Source organism: Eublepharis macularius, chromosome 1 (genome assembly GCF_028583425.1).
Source record: "Eublepharis macularius isolate TG4126 chromosome 1, MPM_Emac_v1.0, whole genome shotgun sequence".
NCBI lineage: Eukaryota > Metazoa > Chordata > Lepidosauria > Squamata > Eublepharidae > Eublepharis > Eublepharis macularius.
The window spans coordinates 191,469,408-191,485,960 of NC_072790.1; the positions used below are offsets into that span (position 1 = coordinate 191,469,408).

At 41.6% G+C, this 16,553-nt stretch overlaps 1 long non-coding RNA gene across 1 annotated transcript in view; it reads left to right on the plus strand.

Moving 5' to 3' along the window:
* Positions 1-7,519: 7,519 nt before the first annotated feature.
* LOC129336905 (uncharacterized) overlaps positions 7,520-16,553 on the plus strand; it is a 46,468-nt gene continuing 37,434 nt past the window's right edge. Inside the window, exon 1 of the long non-coding RNA XR_008597756.1 lies at positions 7,520-7,602. This is a non-coding gene — a long non-coding RNA (uncharacterized LOC129336905). The remainder of the gene's footprint in view (positions 7,603-16,553) is intronic.

Below are 16,553 nucleotides of genomic sequence, written 5' to 3' on the forward strand. Positions count from 1 at the left end.
CACTGTGAGATAAACTGTGAGATAAACTGGCTGACATGTGATACATGAGATAAACTGACAGGTATTCAAACATCCCTACGTACTTGCCCCACCCCTGGTTCTAATTGTTCCATTCTAGGGGGGAAAATAGGTATTCTAGATGTTCAAATAACAGAGTTAAACAATAGGCCATCTTTTCCACCTTTCAGCAGACAGACATCTACTTTCTGCTTGAAAACCTCTAGTGAAGGAAACCCCTCCCTTCCCTCAGGTAACTGGTTCCATTGTCGAACTGCTCTTTCTGTTGGGACATATCTTCTAATATTAGCTACATGTGTGCATGCAATGAAGTAAGAATAAAACAGTTGAGTCCTGAGGTAGCAGAATGGGCAGTATCACTTTGGATGGCAGATTGGGAGTGATTTTCTATATGAAAAACCTCCCTGAAAATAGAAAACTTGCAGCATCAGACTGGAAAGTTTTAACCTAGCTTGCTCTTTGCTGCACTATTTTTCTCCATACAGGGGTTTTGTAACATAGCGGAGCGTTAGGAAACTTGATCACACCCACAGTCTGAAGTGGTACAGTCTATGGTACAACATATCTTGCTGACACTAAGCAGATACCTAGATGATAGACTTCTTGGGAACCCAATGAATGCTTCTTTGAGTTTCATGAAGGAAGAAAAATGAGATATAAATTTTATTAATAACAACAGTAGCAACACCACCATCACTTCATGATTACCTTGTTCCCACATCCTCCTGCTGCTTGTGTGGATCCAGTATTAGAGCGAGCCTTTCATAACTTTACAAATCTCTTCTTGGCTTCCTTATATGTTGTTCCTCGATGGAGGCATGTCCTGGTCCTTAATCTTATTTTGTTTCAAGCTGTCTAGTCAAGTGAGAAGACAGTTTTCCCCCTTGAGCCTCTATTGCCTGTACTGCAACCTGCTCTGACACCAGACTCGCCCTTCATTACATGCAGCACTTGTGCAAAAGATTTCTTTGTGATGCAAGAATCAGCAGGATGGGAGGTTCGTAGGGTGGAAAGGTCTTAAATTGTAGGCTTTCGTCAAAATAGCAAAATTCATAAACAGCGTGATTGGGTGGTATTTCAATGCAACAGAACAATTAGACACTCATTGACTTTTAAACAGGGTTTGAACCTATTCCCCTGTTATAAAACTAATTGCTTTCCACTCTATAAAACACTAACCATGCAAAAATAGCAAAGAAATTTTCAAATAAAGATAGCGCCAGCCTTAATTCCGATCTGCTTTGGGAGGCCATGATCGTGTCACACTTTAGCGGGGTGGGTAAAGTCATTATTGCTTCTGATTCCCATTAGATGGATTCATTTGCTTGCTGCCTAAAAATTGCTGGTTAAAGGTGCTGAAACTAAAGATCAAGTTCAATTTATTATTGGGGGCTGCTGAGGAATGATTTTTACAGCATAAGAAAAGAAGATTTATAATATATAGGAAGGAAAAGTGCTTTAAAAAATTCATAAACATTTTCCAAGAAGGCTGTACTTACAGACTTCCAGCAAAATGTGATTCTCCTATGGGAGACCAGAGACATCAACCAAGAATGGAGTTGCCTGGCTCAGAATGTAAATTTGTCCAGTTTGTAACACTTGGACACATTGCAAATTAAGCATCATTGATTCCAGAAGTTCCCCTCTGGCTCAGAATGCAACATGAGAGCATGAATGTGCATGGTCAGCAGTGAGGAATCCCAGACTGTTTTTGATCCATGTACAAATTTCTTTAATGCTAGTCCCTTTCTCCAAACAAAATAATTGTAGATTGCCATAAACAATGAGGAGGCATCTTCTAACTAAGTAACTTGCTTTATGAGAATTTTCTATATATTTTTGCAGTTGATTCTTGAAAATATTTTCTTGGTTACTGACCCTCATGCATATCCCCAATCTTCTCTAGGTTCCAAGTGTGAAGGCTATTTACACAAATGAGAGGGCTGTATTGTAGGGATGGGGGTCTCGGATGCTTTGCTAATGAGTTAGGGGCCATAGACTTCATCACTATATTGCCTTACATATTATAAGTTGCTTTAAATATGAACTCCTATGTACCACCAGTGCTCCATGTTGTCTAATGTTAGTCCTAGAACTGATTATGTTCTGCTTCAGTATTTTTTCTACTCTGGATTGGATTCTTGCTAATACTATGTCTATTAAACTTGTATCTATTTACCCTATGGCATTGTTCATGGAAATGTCCTTGATACCGTATTGAAATGTACTTGATACTGATTGTACTAATCTCATACTGTGTAATCCGTCTTGAATCTCAGTGAGAAAGGTGGACTATAAATGACATAAATGAACGAACGAATGAACAAACAAACAAACAAACAAACAAACAAACAAAAATTTCCCAAGGGCTCTCCACCATCGGTGGTGCTGGGAACTACAGTTCTCAGTGGGAAAGGCATGCAACACCATCCGTGTGCATACACCAGTGTAACAAACCAGGAGAGAGCTTTGGGAAACAGCCTAACTTTCTCCCAAATGCTTCTCAAGAAATCTCATAAGCATCAAAATGTGCTTTGTTTGCCAGGAGAGTTTCCCCCCATCGCTGCGTGAGATGGAGATATGAATTTAGGAGGCAGAGATGTGGATCAATGATAGAGCATCTGCTGGGCATCCAGAAGGTTCCAGGTTTAGTCTCCAGCATCTCCAGTTAAAAGGATCAGGTAGCGGCTGATGTGATGTGAAAGAGCTGCTGCCAGGCTGAGCAGACAATGCTGAATTTGATAGACCAATGGTCTGATTCAGTATAAGGCCGCTTTGTGTGTGTGTGTGTGTGTGTTTGTGCATGTGTGTGAAGAGTTACTGTAGCATACTGGTCAAGTGGTTAAGTTGTGAGTCAGCAGCACTCTGTTGGTTCAAATCCCACTACTTCCATGAACTCATCAGGTGGCCTTGAGTAAGCCAAATCTCTCAGCCCCAGTTCCTCAGCTGTATTGTGGGGATAAAAACAACACTAACTTGTTCACTGCTCTGAGTGGGCACTAGAAGAGTAGAATATAAGCACACATTGTTGTTGTGTTCATTTTCATCCAGCACAGCTTAGATGAAGACCTTCATGAAATATTACTTTGCATGTACTTGTGAATCTTTTTGGGACAGATGGATTTACTAGTGAATTCATCTCTCATATAATTTGCATTAGGTACAAAATCAGAATTTCCATGAGTAAATCTTGTTTTGTGCTATACAAGGGAGAAAAATCATTATTTAATTTAGGCCTTGGGTTTCTTTTCCTGGGCATCTCAGCATATTTTAGATTTTGAAGTCATATTGAAAGATGAAATCTGAATGGTTTTAACTTGTCTAAAACAGGAGCTGAAGTGATTCATTCTAACTAATGAAAAACAAATACCAGTAATTTTTTTTATTAAACCATAAAGGAAGTAAGTGGATGTAATGTAATCTTTTCTTATTTAAGAGGAAATGTTCACGATTTGGCATTGAAATATGAAGGCATGGCACAGCACACTAAACAAAATAATTACACAGTTTCTGAGCCGCAAGGCATTGCTTGCAGTTAAAACACACCTTTAGCACTGTCTTTAGTGGAGACCATATCAGCAAATTTATGGAATATTCTCTGTAAAAAAAGGCCAGTTCTGTAATTTGATCGAGAGAACAATTCCAAGGGTGTCAGCCTGAAGGGGATATTCTGTGATGAGCTTCCATAGTCTCACTAGCTGGTCATGACTAGAGATGGGCACGATCCGCATTATGATCGAAAAACACTCACGATGATGGCGATCGTGCGATCGTGACCCGGCAGATCATGGTCGTCCACGGCCAATGATCCAGCGATCGGGAAAGGCCTGGATCATTGCGTTCGGGCTTGGATCAGGGATCCAGACACTCAGGTGCCAGCAATCTATTCCCCTGTCAACGGAGCCAGGGGAAAGCCTGAGCTCTGTTTGCCTTCCTTCTGTCGCCCTGGAAACCCGAATGGAAGCCCAGCTTTCCTTGATCAGCAGGGCTTCCTTCCAACCATGGAGCAGCAAAGCAGTCACAAATTGGGAGAAGACACCCAGGGGAGGGAGGGGGAAGGGGGTGTTCTGTAGCCATGGGCACTCCAATCTCATCCCTGCAAACCCTGATAGGCAGCTCTGATGGCCAAACACAGACCTCCTGTGTTGCTGAATGGGACCTAAGGGGAGGCGGCTCGTCGCAGCCTCCCATGCCCGCCAGGCCCAGTGGTCGCCACCACCACCCACCTTCCCACATAGCTGGGAATAGCAGCGTGGCCCACTCTGGCCTCCACGATCCACGATCCACGGCTCGGGAACGGGAGATGATCGGTGTGGATCGTTAATTTGGGATCGTCGCCGGCGCCAATCCACGATCAGATGGATTGTTAATTTTTTGGGGATTGTGCCCATCTCTAGTCATGACCATCTTCCTTGACAGACTTTTGGGGGACAGATGAAAAAGCTCATTGGATGTTAAAACCTAAACAAATTCTTCAACCATTTCCAAAAAATTGCAAGTGACTACTTTCTTCCCCACCCTTTGTGAGACCCCCAAAATGTTGTCAACTAGAGAATGGCCTGAAGGTGCACAGTGAAAGGCTGGAGCTGAGAGTGAGTAATTTATCCCTTGGGAAACAATCCAGAGGCCATTTATTTATTTAGAATATTCCTCACTTCATGTGGAAACCTAAGACTGATAAGCAAAAATGGTAACAAGTGACCTTCATAGCAAAGTGGAGGACTGAACCCATGTCTCTTAGATTCTAGTAGGATACTCTTGATGCCTATACTACATTGGTTTTCAAATGGTAAGGAGAGACACAGCAGGGCATCTGCTGTGGACCTGAGTACATGGGTAGGTTCATATTGGAGGAGGTAGTCCATAAGATACCCATTTAGGGCTTTCAAGATCAGTGCTAGCAATTTAAATTGGAGGTCAATGAGCAAGATAATTCTCAATTTGGACTCTTGCAGTTGCATTTCGGCCAGTGAAAGTTTCCAAACACTCTTCAAACATAGTCCCACACAGTATTTGACCTTTCTGGACAAATCATTCAGGGGAATGTGCAAGTAATTAAAAAAACACACACATACAGTTAAACAGCAGCAAGAACAGCAGGTTCAGACCTTTTTTTTAAAAAAAAGAAGGAAAAGTTTTTACTGGCTACTGGTTATCCATCACCTACATACATTCAGCTATCATTCACATTAGGTGTCCTGGCATCTCTTCTTTTTTCCTTTGCTGCATGGTTCTAAGTAAAATCCCATGGCCCTGACCTGCATAGCCCAGGCTAGCCTAATTTGGTCAGCTCTCAGTAGATAAACAGGGTTGACCTTGGTTAGTAAATAGATGGGAGACCTCCAAGGAAGACCTGGGTTGCTATGCAGAAGCAGGTAATGGCAAACCACTTCTGTTAGTTTCTTGGAGGGGCGTGTGCTTCAGGTTTCCAGTTTGGGTTTTTAACCTGAATTGGGTCCGATTTGGAAAGATTAGGGATTCTCCAGCATTGCTGAGCCGATTCCAAAATCCCACAGCAAAGCTTCCCTAAGTGATCTGAATTGCTTCGGGAAGGATTTGCTAACAACAAGAAAAGTTTCAAATTTCCCACCCTGCCACTTTTTCCACCCAATGGGAGGGGGGAGAGGGGTCCCTCTTCCCCCTCCCCTCGACTGAAAAAAGCAGCAAGATGTTTGAAAGCAACAACACTTTTCTTGCACAGCAAGAAAAGGAGGGGAAAGGAGGGAAGGAGGGCACGCTCTCCTCCCCCTCCCATTGGGCAGGAAGCTTGAAAGCAACGCTTTTCTTGCCCTTTGCAAACAGCAAGAAAAATGATGCTTTGAGCTTTGGTGTGCTAAAGATCCTTGAATCTTTATGGAGCATACTGAAGCGTTTAAACACCCAAATTATTTTCCCAATTCAGGTAAACCTGAAATGGGAAACTCAAATCTTCTTTTGGATGCACACCCCTAGTCTCTTGCCCCTAAAACCCAGCAGAGATTGCCATGTCAGCTACGACTTTAGGGCACTTTCCACCACCACCACCAAGTCCCCTGGATCTCAATGAGATTTCCAATCTCTGATATGCACAGGGTTGCCTGAACTGGAAGGGAAAAAGTTGGAGTTGCTGCAAAACCCAGGGAAAAATTGGTAGCTGCAATCCCATGTCATCAGTTTTTTTTAATTTTCATTGCAGTTTGCATCAGAAACTCTCTGCAGTAAAACATTGAAGATGGATAATGCAAAAAGTAAGGTACTGAAACTTCATTTTATTTGATTCAGAGGTCTCAACCATAGTCAATTTAACAGTCTTTTGAAGGAACGCATGATCAGGCATGGAGAACCATTTCATACTGAAGTGTGATGGTTAAGTCGTGGAATTACCCACAACTTAAAGCTTTTTTTTCTAGAATTTTGTCTATGTTTGGGACAATGAACATCTGTGAACAGATCTTTTCTGTAATGAATGCCAATAAATCAAAAGTACATTCTCAGCTTACAGAAAGATACCTGAACAGCATACTCAAAATTGTTACAGCACAGACTTTAACTCCGGGTTTTGATACAATTGTTCAGAGCAAGAGGTGCCAGTTATCAAAGACTGTTAAATAAAGGAAATACTGTAAGAGTGTTAATGTTTTAGGCATGTCTGTATCTTGAGTAAAAAATACCTATTTGCCTGTGTCCTTTATGGTTTGGTCCATCAAGGTGACATTTATGTCAAATCTAGCCCTTGACACCCCTGCTGTAATGTGTATGAAATGTATGTAATTTTATTACAGGACTGTGTGTGATAAAATAAATACATACAATTAAAGTGTTGTGCTTTAGTTATACTTGGGACACACAGACATACAACATAGACTGAGTTACACAAGACAGACAAATCTCAAATTAACTGTAATTCCCAAAGAACCACAGCAGCTTTGGAGGAGGGGGGCCACAGGTAAAAATCAAAAGGGTTTGGTATGAGAAAAACACTGAGGCAACACACAATCACAATAAGTCACACACTAAAACAAAGAACTAATGAAATAGATAAGATGGCTAGGAGAGGGGAATTAAATTAAAAAAATGAGGTCCAAGGAGCTAGAAGTGATAGAAGGAAACCAGAAGGCAAGCCACAAATCAAACAATAATGTGTGGAAGAAGAGGGGAGAATCAAGAAAAAAAAAATGTTCCAGAAGGAATTAGAAAGCACACACACACAAACAGAAACTATATTCAAGAAGAAAGCTAAGTAAAAAAGGAATAATATAGCTTAAAACAGTACACTGTACTTTGACACAAGAAAACTTGCAAACATTTCCCATCTCCCTTTGCGTTGCTTCCCTCTTTCCTACAAACAGGCAAGCTGTAGTAGGTGACAGTGCAACCAAATATTATCTGAGTTAAAGTCCCACCTCACATGCTTCAGGATTGGACTAGCTCACACATATATGTAATCTTAGTGGCTGCAGTCTGGAATCAATCAAGAAAACCCAGAGGCTCTCCCCTCCATCTTCCCCTAAGGAATACTGCTTTATGTCCCTATGAAGAAAACACAACAGAGACAGAGAGAAACAGACACTCCCTCCTGCAATAATGAAAGCTGCTAAACTAAATGTAAGAAAATTATGTGTTTCTTTTGTTATAGGCTGTTCAGGTAAGAAATTTATTTTGTTTTCATATTAATTACTATAATTACAAAACACCCCATTTTCATAATTATTGTAATTAATAACAAAAGAAATGCACAGGTCTGGAAGGGAATGGGGTGAGATGCAGAGAATATTAGCTGTGTCCCTCTCAGTCTGTGTAGACAATAACATCATTCTGTTGCTCTGGACATGGCAAGACACACTTAAAGATGGTTCTGACATCAACTGTTGCACTCACCAAGTTAGATATATAAAACTATCCATGCCTACTCTCTCAGAGCAGGTTACATGTGTAGATTGCAGCTTATATTTTCTCAAGAAGAGAAAACTAGCAAGAATGCCCTTTGTTACACATGTACTCTCTAACGAGCCACAATGGGTGGAAAAGTGTAGATTATTTATTGGAAGTTTCTCTAAGGTCCTTTAAGTGTATATGGTGCTTCTCCCAGTTTTTCTTCACAACAACTCTGTGAGGCGGTTAGGCTGAGAGACAGCAAATGGCCCAAAGTCACCCAGTGAGCTTCATGGCAGAAGATGATTTTGAAGATCCTGGTTCGCCTTGGCTTTTGTAATATACCCCACGACGAGTCTCCTTGATTTTCATAATTATCAGGATGCTTTGGAGTAGGAACTATGAATGTTATGTGTGTGTGTGTGTGTGTCTAGAAGTTTATAAAGAACAACTATGTTGCCTATATTAATTGAGAGTGGTATTTTGCCAGGGCTTTCCCTACAGCTAAAGAAGTACTTCAAGTAAAGTATGGCATTCAGTTTCAAGACCAGTGGAGTTATTTATGCATTCCAAGAAGATGGAGAAACAAGGGGTCTGATTAGACAATACATTAAATGTGAGTTGGGCTTGAGAAAGCCCCAACCCAACTCACGTTTAACATGTGACCCTACACACACCTTTAAAACAGGGGTAGGACACAAATCAGCCCCCAAGCACATGCAGAGGCAGGAGGAGCATCATCATTCCCTCCCACCCAGCATGTTTTCATTAGCAAAGAAGGGCTGTGCATTTAATGTATCATCTAATCAAACCCAATGTCAAGGTACTTGCAAGTCATTGCAAGTCATTTCTTTGAATCCAAAGCTGTGCACAGGAACTTAAACACTTATTTCTCACAACATACTGTCCAGTTTAAAACCCATGACACAAAGACAAGACTGAAGTTGAGCAGAAGCTGCTAGGTGTTGGAATGCATTTGAAACATCTAGAATATTCTGGAAGAAATTGTTATAGGCCTGGAAACATAATTGGTGGGTGTGAGACAAATGCTTCTAACAGTTGCAATTACTCACAGCGAGTTCTCAAAGTGCATTTCTCTGTTTATGCTGTAATACCTTGATTATAATTTTTTTTAAAATAAAAGCTGCACTTTAAGTACTTCAGAAGTTCTTTTTCAATAGGAGACCTGGAAGGTTATTCCCTTTTACAATTTCAGGGGCAATCCTTCACCGGCATAAGTCCAAAGACAATATACCTACTGTGGAGTCCATAGTTGGGGGACTACTGCCTTGCTGTGCATCAAATCAAGTTCCTGAGTGTTTGCCTATGTGAAAAAGGATTTTAAATATTATTTTCAAAACTAGTTTCAGATTATAAATGCATACTTTCATGCGGGTCGCAATATCTGCTTCTAAATATAAGAGGCAAACTTCCAGTGCTTATTTCTTCTGTGCTAATTTCATCACATTGTGGAAGTTCCATAATTTCTATGAACTGTTTCTAATTTCCATCAATATGAATTCATAAAGAGCCAGGAGGACATGTACAGTTAAAATATCTTTACTCCCTGTTTAGACCAGTTGTAGACATCCACCCCATGTGGCTCTCCATGAGGTTGTTTGTTTGTTGTAATGTATAGTAGCAGCTTTATACTATCAAAGCTGGGAATCCACCCAGAAATTAGAATTCCATACTTTTGGCAGCCACATGGCAATACCACAGCAGTCTAATCTACAGCCAGTCCAGAAGCTACATCTCTTCAGGTTGTGCTTCAACTGGGCCTTCCCATGCAGCAAAACGAAGAGGAAAAATAAATTGTACCACATCAGTAAACTGGTGGAGGAATCTCCATTTTGATTGTTCCCCTATATTAATAACTACTTGCAAGCAGGGATGGGAACAAACCAAAATACATACCAAAATTAAGCACAAACCAGGCCGGTTTGTGGTTCATGAACCGCGGTTCATCAGATCCCATTTCTGACAAACTGCCACGAACTTTAGGCTGGTTTGTTTGGTTTGGTTTTTGGTTTGTGACTGCAGACAGCCTGGCGCCAATCAATCAGTTTCCTAGGCAACAGGGGATGAACTTCCTGCAGACCTTCTGCTGACCCGGAAGTGGCCTTCTTCTGGACCAGAAGTGACCTTCTGCTGACCCGGAAGTGATGATTTTCTGACCCAGATGTGTCGTTTTCACAAACCAAACTAGCCAGTTTGCGAACCAAATGAACCGGTTTGTGAAAGTTCGTGGTTCATGAAAGTTGACGAACCACGAACTTCATGGTTTATTTTTTTTCCGGTTCGTGCCCATCTCTACTTGCAAGGAGTAAATCAGCAGAATAAGCAAAGGGCTAGGATAGAACCTTTCTCCATGCACAAGATTCTATTAGTAGGCAGCTTTTTATCCATGAGAGCTTTCAAAAGTGGCACATTCCACACTACTACCTCTGCAATCAAATACCTCATTCCCATCTCATTCTGCTGCATGAGTAGGTTTTACCAGTTAACTCTTTGTGTGCTTAATAAAAAAGTAATCTGAGGGCCAAAATAAACAAGTCTGGGTTTTTAACAAGTCTGGGTTCCCTAAGCCATTTAACTTTCCTTGCAGCCAAAGGGTAGCAGCAGGAAACAAAATTCAGACCAGAACCACACATGCAAGGAAAGGACTTCAGAAGTGTTATCAACCTCCAGGTGGGGCCTGGAGACCTCCCAGATTACAGGGATCAATTTTCCTGGAGAAGATGGCTGCTCTGAAGGGTGGATTCTGTAATGTTATACTAGGGTTGCCATGGACCTGTTAAAGAAATCTCCCACCCTCAGTGAGCCTTCTCTGCTGGCAGTTCAGTGGCTGGTAGGAGAAGGAATTTTAGATGGCCATCAGTGAAAGTATGACATCACTTCTGGGTTTTCCCAGATGTCATGCCTCTCTAGGAATCACCAGAAACTCTATGGTAAAACCATGGAGTTTCCAGCAGTTCCTAGAGAGAACTGATGTCATTTCCAGGGGAAAGCAGAAAGTGACATCTCTGGGAATCATCAAAAACTCTATGGTTTTTATTTGGAAGTTTTCCTGGAAGTAATGTCATGCTGACTGCCTCCCCAGTCTCCCCCACTGTGGAGTCAGGCCTGGCAACTCTTCATTATACCCCAGTGAGGTCCTGCTGCTCTCCAAACCTGGCTCACCAGTCTCCACCCCCAAATTTTTTAGGAATCTCTTATCGCAAAGTTGGCAACCCTAATCTATCACCCTGAACTGAACCAGGAAACTAATCAGTATCCAATTAAGTGGCTGCAGGATAGATATAATATGCGTACTCCTTCCAGCTTCTGGTAGGAATGAGCTATGATATTCTACCAAGTGAAGATTCTCAGTTCTCTGTACATACAAAGTGTAGTACAATAGTCTAGCCCCAAGGTCACTGCATTTTGGAACTATGCAGCCTAGGGTTGCCAAATTCCAGGTCGGGTCTGGAGATAACCTGGAATTACAATTGATCTACAGGCTACTTTGGAGGGAGTACTCTGTTTAATTGTACCATTCTGAGGTCCCTACCGTTCTCGAACCCTTCCATTTCCCACCTCCAAATCTCCAGGAATTTCTCAACTTGGAGCTGGCAACTCTAATGCAGGCAGATCGATAGGTAGCCATTGTGCATGATAAATGTAGATGGGGAAAAATGCATTTGACAGCTGAACCGTGTTGCTTCTCTAGCAAGTATAGCCAGATTCTCTAGTAAGTATAACCCAGACTCAACCAAGTCAGTCAGAGTCAGCTGAACCCTGTCAATTGTGAGAAGCACAATACCCTCCAGCCAGCATCACCTGTCAGGATTCAATTCCAACTTCTTCACCTTTAGCCATTTGACCACAGTGCCCAGACAGAGACTCAAAAGAGCTATAGCATCCATCAGATGGTCTAGATAAAATAACTGAGAGCTCTAGAACCACAGGTGACCTCCTTCTGGATGATCGTCATAACTGTTCTGGAAGCAGCTGGGAAAGATACTGGCTTCCAGGTAGCTCTAACGCGCTGCCTCTTTCAACCCAGGTTTAAAGGAATCCTTACTTAGAGTTAGAGCCAGTGAACGACACATGGTTCAATCAGAAGCAAGATACATCTTTATTGGTCCAGATTTATTTGTAGACTAGCGGTAAATTCATGATAGCTGTTGCATCCTTGCTTGAGGGGGTAAGATCCGAACAAAGGGAGGAAGAGGACCATCAACTTTTAACACCTTCACAGGAAGCCTACAATAAACTTCTATATTGGAGGGGGGGGGACTACAGTTCCCATGAGTACCAATTGTTAAAGGGACAGCACATAGTTCTGACTACACAGATACTGAGGCTTTCTAAGCTGTGGTTACAGTACAATTACATTTCCTTATAGCTCAGAGTGGCATACTTGGGATTATCCCATCCTATCCTCACAATACCCCTGGTGAGATATATAAAGCTGAGAGATAAAGATAGAGACAAGGTCACCTATGGAGTTTCATTTTTTTTACAGTAGCAGGACTCACAGGAAGTGATATATTCAGTACAAACATGCCTTTCCCTCTCCTGGGTCAATCAAATTTGGAGTTTAGTTTAGTTGGAAACATGAAAAACCTGGCATTGAAGGGCCCTGACTTGCTATTGCCTGTGATGCTACCCTCAAATCCCCAGAAACTAGTCTTTTAAACTGACTTGAATGGTGAATTTATCAACATTCATGTGAATTTTTTAAAATGAAAAATGCAGACATCCTGTCTGAAACATGAAAGAAGGGTCAAGACTGATGTTGGAACCAATATTTGACTTGCTTTTATATGTAGATTACAAAACCATTTTGACAGGTCTTTAAATACTGTATATTTATCAGTGGTTGAGTAGTGATTTGAACCCAGCACTCTGTTCAACACTGTATCCATTACTGTACCATACAGGCTCTCCAAAAGTCTTATATGGGGGCGGGGGGGTTGATACATTATCTAAGAAAATAAAGCCAGAAGAATTAGAGACCTGTATACCTCTGGATGCTGAGATACTGCTGATTATCAGTGCAACGTATCAGAAAGCCCTTTCAAGCTCCAGCCTTTGACATATAGTTATTATAGCTGGTGCAGTGTGCACTCAAAGCATGATGTGGCTTGTCTCCTACACCATGCAAAGGTGAACTGCTACATGAAGGGAAGATTCAAGCAGTGGAATCCATTAGAGTCCATTTACAAACGAAGATATTTTACAGACATTCAACAGACGTTCAATCAAATCATAATCTCAGAAACCTGCCAGCGATAAAACCCATAAATTAAAATCAAGTTATATAAGCATGACTTGATGAACCTGATGTAATCTGATGGCATGAGATGCATATCCTATATTAAGTTGCAAATTCCCCCTTCTTTTCTCTTATCCATTAATAATGGGGCAGAGAATGGCTAGCAAGTGGTTTGTAGCCGATATGTTTATCTACTTACAGCTCAATAAACTCAGAAACCTGGATAGGGTGAAATGGTTTTATAGCAGATTATTTGTCGTCGGTTTCTTTTAACCATATCACCTTTTTATTAACAAATTGGCGCCCTTTATAGCCTTCGCATTAATAGAGGAGCCATTCTTTCCATTGCTGTGGAATATATAAAACTGAGCTCACACTGAGTGGCTTCATTTATAAATGCTTCACCTATAATACTATAAATCTCTCAGGCTTGCTAGTTTGTTTTCTGTAAAATGCAGGGATTAAGTGGTAGTTTGGCCCACTCTTCTGTGTACTCATTTTGTGAATATAAAGTACCTATACACTTCCAGAAGTGACCATCCTGTGCCTCTGATAAAACTTACAGGTGATCAGCGTGAAGACAACTGTGCTTCCTGGATAGAATCTGAAATATATTCAGAAATATACTACCTCTTGCCACAGAGGCTCTGTTTAGCTATCAGGGCCAAAAGGAAGGGCTTCCATGGACAGATGAGGGGAAAGAGCAAGAGTTTTCATGTGGAGCAGGGGGAAGAGTTGGGGAGGGGGGCAAAGGAAAGTATGGTGGGAGCCATTTGGTGGGATTGATCAGGCTTGTACCTATTGGAGTGGCCAGTTTTGCCGTGGATTACAGAATTGATTTCTAACTGCTGGAATAGATTCCCTAGCTTCAAGAAAACTCAGTGGAACACAACCAAGAGTCTCCACTCATATCTAACTTCTCTCAGAGTGGTATTGGTTATAAGGAGCCCTGCATTGGCTGTAATATGATTTAATGTATCATTTAGGTTTTCTATATGCATTTTCAAGGGAGAGTCCCACCCTGGGACAGTGGATAAAATGCTATCTAGCCTAACCATCCAGCCATTCCACAGTTTAGAGTAATTGTTTCAAAGTAATTACAAAATGTTCAGCTTTAATAGGATCAGCCTCACTAAATGCTCTGAAAAGTATAAAAGAAGGAGGAAAAAAGCGCTGAGGAATAATATAGAGTCACTTTTACTCCTCAGACTTTTGTGTTTAATTTTGTCAGGTTTTAATATTAAAACTTGGAAGAGGGGAAGAGAGCTTCTTTCAACTTATCTTGTCACTTCAGAAGGGTAATTTGTCAGGTAAATCACCTGCTGAGTAACCTTTCAAGTGTAAATGCAAGTTGAAAGCATCCTTACTACTGAGAGGAAGGGGAATGCAGAGGGAGTCACGGAGACAACCTCCACCTCCATCTGGCCAGGAGACCTTCCTTCAGGCGCAGGACTAGCGACAGTGAGCCAGTCTTTTGTCTCAGCATGACTGCTTGAATGCAACACATTTTACCTTTACCTGACCCAGCAGGCCATCCTGGAAGCTTCCTTTAGCTCAAGAAGAAGCATCTGTTCAGCTAAGCCAAGTGTACAAACAAAAGCACATGTAATATACTTGGGTCATGTTCACACGAGCAGGTATTACAGTTTTTCAAACAGGAAGCCTGATCCTGTGCATGTTTACTCAGAGGTAAGGCTTAAAAAATTCAGTGGAAAAGCCGCATCAACTGTGCGTGAAATGATAGATTTTACAGTCTGAAATGATACAGGTTTACTCAAAAGTAAATTCCTCTGTAGTCTATGTGTTTCACAACTTTAAAAGTGTGCATAAACTAACAGAATGTGTATATTTTTAATATATATTTTATTTACGTTATTTATAGTCCACCTTTCTCACTGAGACTCAAGGTGGATTACTTAGCATAAATCAACATGAACTACAACTGGAACATCCAATAAAAATGCAATAGGTTACAGCAACAGTCATTTCACAATAGAATAGTCTGCAGCCCCTATCCCTTTCCCAAAGCATTTCTCTGAACCATTCAGTACAGTCTTCCAACCTGTGTAAAAAAAGCCCTCCGGAATAATTCAGTTTTACATAGTTTACAGAAAGCCAGAAGAGCAGAAGCCATCCTGGCCATTCCATAAGGTGGGGGCCACAACACAGAAAGTACATTAACAGGCAGCTGTTGATTTTGTCCATTTGCATAGTGGTTCCCAAAGAAGCGCAGACTTTAGTTCTTATGCTCTTCACAGATAATTAAAGGATTATGTGTTGAGGCTTCAGTTCCCTTGTTTTCCCCCAGTTGCTCTAGGATACTTTCTTTCAGTATTCTCCTTCTCTTTCAGAGTTAGGAATGCTGGTACCCAATTTCTAGTACTCCCAATTCCTTTCTCAGTTCACATACCAGTGCTTTCCTTCAGTCGTTAACTGGATCAGAAGGTCTTCGCAGGCAACTCTAATCACACCGGCCAGGGATCTCTTCACTCTCCAGAGCTACCTCCCTGTTTGACTAGGCAGGGAAAATCTCCTTAGAAGAGCTATCCCATTTTCTTTGGCTCATTTGGGAGTCTGCACCTACTTCCTAAACTTCCTTGCCAACTTTTCCCCAGTTCTCCTGTTGGTGTTAAAACTGTTCTCCCTTAGGACTCTGTCTCCCAACTCTTCACACTCGATCTCTTTCAGCTAGGACTGAAAACAGACCCTCCTCTTTCCAGCTCATGCTATCTGATCAGATTCCTTGGAGTAGCCTGTTCTTTGAGGGATTAACCCTTAACAATCTTGCAGCTGTGTGTGTACAGCCCTTCCAGGCTTTGGAAAACATGCAATCTGTCACACATGGTTACAGGTGGCCAGATTGTCCATGTCAAGGTAGGAGGCCATCATCTGGGCTAGACTGAGTAGGAAGAAAGCCTTTTTTACAGCTGCATTAACTTGCTTCTCCAACAGGAGTGCTGGATCCAGTATAACTCCTAGGCACTTAACTGAGTCTGCAAGGGTCAACTGAACCCCACCAAAAGGAGGGAGAACAATGTCCTTCAAGATCTCCACATTCCCAACCAGAATCACTTCTGTATTGTCTGGGTTCATTTTCAGTTTGTTCATTTTCAGCCACTTGACCATTGCAGTTAGGCAGAACTCAAGAACTCTATTGCATCATGCAGAGCTTTTTGATAGCAAGATATAGAGCTGGGTATCATCTGCATATTGATGACATCCTAACTGGCTGAGTGGGTATGGGGAGTGGCAAATACTTCCTTGAAACTGGGAGTTGTGCTGCCCATGCTCAAGGAGGCAGTGATTAGACCTTTTATGACAAAGCCCTCCCAGAGCCCTATTAGGTAGTAGAACTTCCGGCCTGTCTACAATTTTCCATTCTTGGACAAGGTGCTTGAGTGGGTGGGTGCTTCCCCGCTCC